Consider the following 6,328-nt stretch of genomic DNA (forward strand, 5'->3'; position numbering starts at 1 on the left):
AGCCAGGACAGAGAAAGAGAAGGTAGGGTCTGGGTAATCAGTGGCATCCAAACGAGGTCAGATTAACCCTTTAGGTCCAAGATAGGCCCCACTCACCTAATCATATTGTGGCTGCTAAAAGGAAAGCCCTAGCTAAGGACATTTCCCCTGTAGCTGTATACAGTTAGTGTATAGGGCCATTTGAAGGTGCCGCACAGCAATTTGCGGACTGTGGTCTGGGGCAGGACCACCACCGCACTATCATAGACTATCAAAGGTGAGACCCTCCTACCGGAGTTCACCCCATGCAGAGGTGGAGTCTTCGCTGACATCAGCATCGCTGGATCAGTGGCTCCTAATTGCTTTCCGCCCATAACCGGGTGCTGGAGCACCTGGGCAGGTACCTCACAACGAGCACCAACTATAACACTTTCAGTTACTGTGGGCCGCACTGTCTCACACATTGGGTGGGTTGGCTCTTGTGGATACAAGGGAGGTTGGGTGCCATGGGGCCCCTCAGTACTTTGGAGAAATCCCATCAGGAGTGGACACTACAGTTGGAGGGCACATTATTGTATGTGGGTTAATGATATATCTAGCTTTACCTGTGTTCAGTCAACTGTTATTAAATAAAAGTGTGTGATCTTATTGCCATGGCTCCTGTGAAGGGGTTATCCGGCGCTGTCAGGATCCCTCACAGGTGGAGGCGGTGTCACCAGACGGATCAGGTACACCCCGGGCTCTCAGAAGCGAAGATTCAGGCCTTCTGTGAGTCACAGGAGGATCCCTCACAGGTGGAGGCGCTGCCCCAGACGGATCAAGTACACCCCGGGCTCTCAGAAGTGGAGGTTCAGGCCTTCTGTGAGCCACAGGTAAAGCATCACAAACTCAGTAGCCACCACATTTGCCATAGGGTAGGGGAAACAGCGCTACATAACCTAATAGTTATCATTTTTTCAAGGCAGAGGGTTAACAAAATAATATAAAAGTTGTGATGATATTTTATTTGAACAAAGTATCACGAGGATTACTAGAGAAAGCTAAACATAGTAGCATACTACCATCACAATTAAACCCCACCCAAAGAGTATACAACCTAATGTATAGTCCCCGAGAAACAAAGAGATAAGATGACCCAATTCTAAGACTCAAAATATGATCTCCCACATCAAATGCCTCTGCCATAATGTGACGGTGAAGGGATACACAGGCCAGTAAATAAAGGTATTATGCCCGGCTGGGTGCCCCTGAGCCTTATTGGGGAAATGTAGATTGTCAGCTCTGCGACCCAGTAATGGCAGTAACACTGTGCTTTTAATAAAAATGTCTGTGTGTCTCCCACCAGGTATAAGGTGGCAAGAATAATGTTATTTCTACTGTAAATGTATTTCAATAGCAGTGTTTTCCTGTAACCGCACAAAGGAAAAATGGTTTTAAAATCCAACGGCCCAAAGCTGAGCGCACGACTGTTAGCTAACTTCTGCTAGGAAGGTCATAGCGTGCTGAGATTGGCTGTAAGAGATGGTGGGGTAAAATCATGAAAAATTTTATAACGCAATTTTTATAAAGTTGTATAAAAATTGATGAATGAAAGTCTCCCTATTTTAATTGTTCCAACATTGGGGCCTATGCAGAGAGGATCGCCAAAATAAATTGCCATTGTTTCAAAAGTTCAAAATTGTGGCGTATTTATTGTGCCTTATGCAGAAACGACAAATCGGCAATAAAGTCTCAATGTGTATGAATGGCGAGTGCTAATCTCGCCATTTCTGACGGAGGTACTTACATTTGGCTATAATTTCAATAAGTGTGGTTCAAAGTCGCGCTCGTGAGTCTCGCGAGTCAAGTAGGCGGGCAATTTCAAAAGTCAACACCAGATTCCTGTCAGAGCGTCTTACAGACGGCTTCTGCATATTTCCATAGCAGAGAAACGGCGCGCGTGTCATCCATATATATTCAGTTGCTCCACTGTCATAATATATTCAAGAATAACACTGCAATAAACCTGAACAGATTGTTGCTTAATTAAACAGAACTTTGAACACATCAAATAGTGTACTGCTGTACTGTACTCTTCATATTAGGCAGTAGATTGCATTCGTACATGACCGCAATAACTATTTTCAAAACACACTCCTGTGCAACGTGTGCAATAGGTAATGATAATCTTCAACTTCTTTTGATTTTGCCGTTAGAACATACATATATGGGTAAAGCTTAAATAATAATAACACTGAAGGTTACGGACAATTTCAAAATCACAAATGACTCAAGCAAATACATGTTATGATAGTGTACATTACACTATTGAACTATACACAATTCTTTATATGGATGCATCGCGATCAGCTGCTGGGCTTGGAGGGAGGGAGGGAGGGGGGTCAGGACTGCTGCCTAGTGCAGGGCTTCACATCCTGATCAGATTCTGGGCTTGGAGGGAGGGAGGGGGGTCAGGACTGCTGCCTAGTGCAGGGCTTCACATCCCGATCAGCTGCTGGGCTTGGAGGGAGGGGGGTCAGGACTGCTGCCTAGTGCAGGGCTTCACATCCCGATCAGCTGCTGGGCTTGGAGGGAGGGAGGGGGGTCAGGACTGCTGCCTAGTGCAGGGCTTCACATCCCGATCAGCTGCTGGGCTTGGAGGGAGGGAGGGGGGTCAGGACTGCTGCCTAGTGCAGGGCTTCACATCCCGATCAGATTCTGGGCTTGGAGGGAGGGAGGGGGGTCAGGACTGCTGCCGAGTGCAGGGCTTCACATCCCGATCAGCTGCTGGGCGTAGGGGGAGGGAGGGGGGTCGGGACTGCAGCGTGGAGAATGCCGGGTAAATGCGACATTGGACCTTAAGTACAAAACTATGTTGTCGGATATACTCAGACATTCGAGTGGAAAGGGATAAAACATCTAACAAGTGCTTCAGACACGTCAGCTGTTTGTTTATTTATTTATTAAACTCACTGCCAGCACTTCTCGCCATGTAAAGGCACGGTTACTGCCGCTTTTTTGTGGCGTGCACATTTGGCGTATAAAGCGCTAAAACGGACTGGCGAACTGGAGAAAACAACTGAAAGTGCCTCCCTGAATATGACGAAATTTAAAAAATGGCGATCTGCTGAAAAAAGCCACATCTCGCCAATGCATCGGCGGATTTCTGTCTCCTAGAAATTCTCCTGGCGAATTTCACAAAACTCGCCACGATCTCACACCTTTCTGAATACAGGTAACCAAATTTGGCGAATACATGGCGAACACCTTGTATTCGGAGCTCTCTGCATAGGCCCCCTTATAGGCACAAGGGGCTTTTCAGTCAGATCAGAACAGAGGGAAACACTCAAGTTGTAATTGCGGTACTTTAGAAATGTATTGCAGGAATTTCTTGTGAGGGGAGCAATGCATATGTAACTCAGACTTCTAAGACACCCCACTGGGTTGATTCCACAGTGTCTGAAAAAGTCCATAGTTGAAAAAAATTAGCCGACTACAGTGTGAAGTGGGGAGGGGTAATCCAAGTACCCCCATCTTGGTAAATGTCCGGGCAAATGGCCCAGATGTCCGGCCAGCTCAGACAGAATGTACAATATCATAACCCAAGTCAAGAGTTCGTAAGAACGAAGGAATCCAGAACCAATTCTATGGCGGTAGAACGAAGTAAACAGCTACGGAGGAGAAACAGTGGTTGCGAGAGGCGCCACTGTTTCTCGACTGTTTTTGGCTCTGTTTGCACACAACTCCCGCTCCTGGGAAATTGTTCCTAGAGACTCTATTTCTATAGATTTTGTTCCGGGAAAGATGATTTTGTTTTGCCCCTTCCCGGTAAGTATATTTCAAGTGTTTTTTTGTAAACTAAGCTGTGTATGTTCATTCTGTAAATAAATCACAATTTATTTTATCTCTTGCTTTGCCCAATCAAAGAATCTGGGTATTTTGGTGTTAAAAGCTCTGGTCTACTGTGACGGTGAAGGGGTACCCAGGCCAGTAAATAAAGGTATTATGCCCGGCTGGGTGCCCCTGAGTCATATTGTAAATGTGAATTTTAAGCTCTGCAGCCTACTGCTGGCTGCAAGCCTGTAAATGCGTTAGAATTGTCTGTGTGTATCCTGCTAGGAATAAGGGTGTCACGGGATACCAAGACTCATACACAAATTAATACCGGGATTCTGCACTGAGCACACAAGTTGGGTAAAATAAATTGTAATTTATTTCTTTCAGACAGACACACAAATCTTCACTATATACACTCAATAAAAAACTTACTGGGATGGGGAACGAAAACAATTGTCCTTGGAACGAAACAAAGTCACTGGGCACCCCTGCACGCATGCAAGTGGGTACGCAATAGGATCCGTGTAGCAATTTCTGACTAAGGGCGCAACTTGCCAGCTCTCTCTCTAAAAATGTATAATCACAATCCAGGGGGAGCATGGGGGATAAAAACACGAGAAAACACAATCTAAGTGCAGATGTAACAAATAAATATGGGAAATCCCTGGTGAATCTTGGCCCCTAAGTACAGCCTACTCACAAGAAGGTAAAGATAATCAAGCAGAGGTAATGGAGGGTAGACTGTGGACATCAATATTGCCGAGCAGCTCCTTCACTTGGGGAATACGACCTCGGCAAGAAAGAAATCTACGCACATAGCACAGATCATATGGTTCAAACAATTTATAAAAAACTCTTAAAAATGCACACTTCCATTGTTGCCAATGTAAAAAAAAGCATGTAAGCTACAATAAGCTTAAAAGTGACCACTGGGAGATAAGTGCCACCTCTCACCGCACCGCACCGATCCCGACGGGAACTTCAGCTGAACCCCACGTTGGTATACTAGAGATGCTGCTCCGTTGCCGGTCCCTGGATGTTGACGTCACTTCCGGTTTGGCTGTTGCGGTGTAAAACGGGGCTTCTCAGTAGAATATGAGTGACTGTCCCAGTCTTCTGGAATCCAAAGGAGACCATCATTGCATGCTGTTCCTGCCTGGACCTACTTGGGACCTTTACTCATCTCCTTTGGATTCCGGAAGACTGGTGCGTACATTTCTTTCTTGCTGTGGTTGTATTCCCCAAGTGAAGGAGCTGCTCTGCACTATTGATGTCCACAGTCTACCCTCCATTACCTCTGCTTGATTATCTTTACCTTCTTGTGAGTAGGCTGTACTTAGGGGCCAAGATTCACCAGGGATTTCCCATATTTATTTGTTACTGTCAGGAATCCACTCCTGGGTTTGGCTGGAGCCCATCAATCCGGAGATTTGCAGGTTCCAGACAAACTATTCCCTGCTTCTGCAGTTACCTGCCACCTGCTGCCTCCTGTGCAGCTCTGGCCTGATTGGCCTCCTGTGCTATTTAGTGCCTGCCCCGCCCTCAGGAAGTTGCTGGACATAGACTTTGCAATCCTAGTTGCAAGTAACTGTGCTTGTCACAGACTCTCTCTGTTTGGCCTGCTAGGCCTCCTTGTGCCTTGTATCCTGCGCCCAGTCCCCTGCTGCCTAGGGCTTCTTGCATAGTAGCCTCGGCGCTGCTTCCTTGTTCCTGGCAGACTTCGCCTTTGCCGCGTGGATGCGGTTATGCTGGTTTCCCCAGCGTTTCCTGTGGCGTGTCTGCACCTCCTGGTTCCTGCTTCCTCCAAGTAGAGTTCACTCCTGGCCTTTTCCTGACGCACTGCAGCACCTTTGCTGAAGCATCTCCGCTGCAGTGGCTTCTCTCAAGGTTCTAGCCTCCTGTGCTGAAGTACCTTCATCCATGATTTCCTGTTGATGACCTCGGCTTGTTTTCTCGACCACCGCTCCTGTGCCGCCTGCCTTGACCCCTTCCTGGATAACGTTAACCCTACCTTCTTCAATCCTGACCTGGCTATGTCTGATTATGGAATCCACACTCCGGACCTGACTCCGTGGCCTAAGGTCGGTGTTTATATATCCCCATCTCAGCCCCGCGGTGCGGTACCAGTTTGTGGCAAGCACGTACGTTACAGTATGTCCAGCCCCACAAACTCGGACCTATAAGGGTCTGGGAGTCACGCCGCCCTCTGCGTGCTCCCCACTCACCTGCAGCTCCGCCGGGTCCCCCCGCGGCACGCAGGCAGCCTCTCTCCGGAACGCCGATCACGGCTCCACGTGGGCGCGCGCGCACGCCAAAACTCCTCTTCTACTCTTGAGCCGGCGGCTACGCTTGGTCACGTGCCAGCAATCACAGCTACACGGAGGCGCAGCCACACGGAACCGCACCAACCCCTTAAAGGCACAGCACCTCAAACCATTGCTGCAATTAAATGCAGTCTGACTACTGGGCTTTATGGCTCCTCCCCTGGGACTATATATACAGAGAACACCCGCACAGCTTAGTAATTTGAACC

This window comes from Ascaphus truei, chromosome 4, assembly GCF_040206685.1.
Source record: "Ascaphus truei isolate aAscTru1 chromosome 4, aAscTru1.hap1, whole genome shotgun sequence".
NCBI lineage: Eukaryota > Metazoa > Chordata > Amphibia > Anura > Ascaphidae > Ascaphus > Ascaphus truei.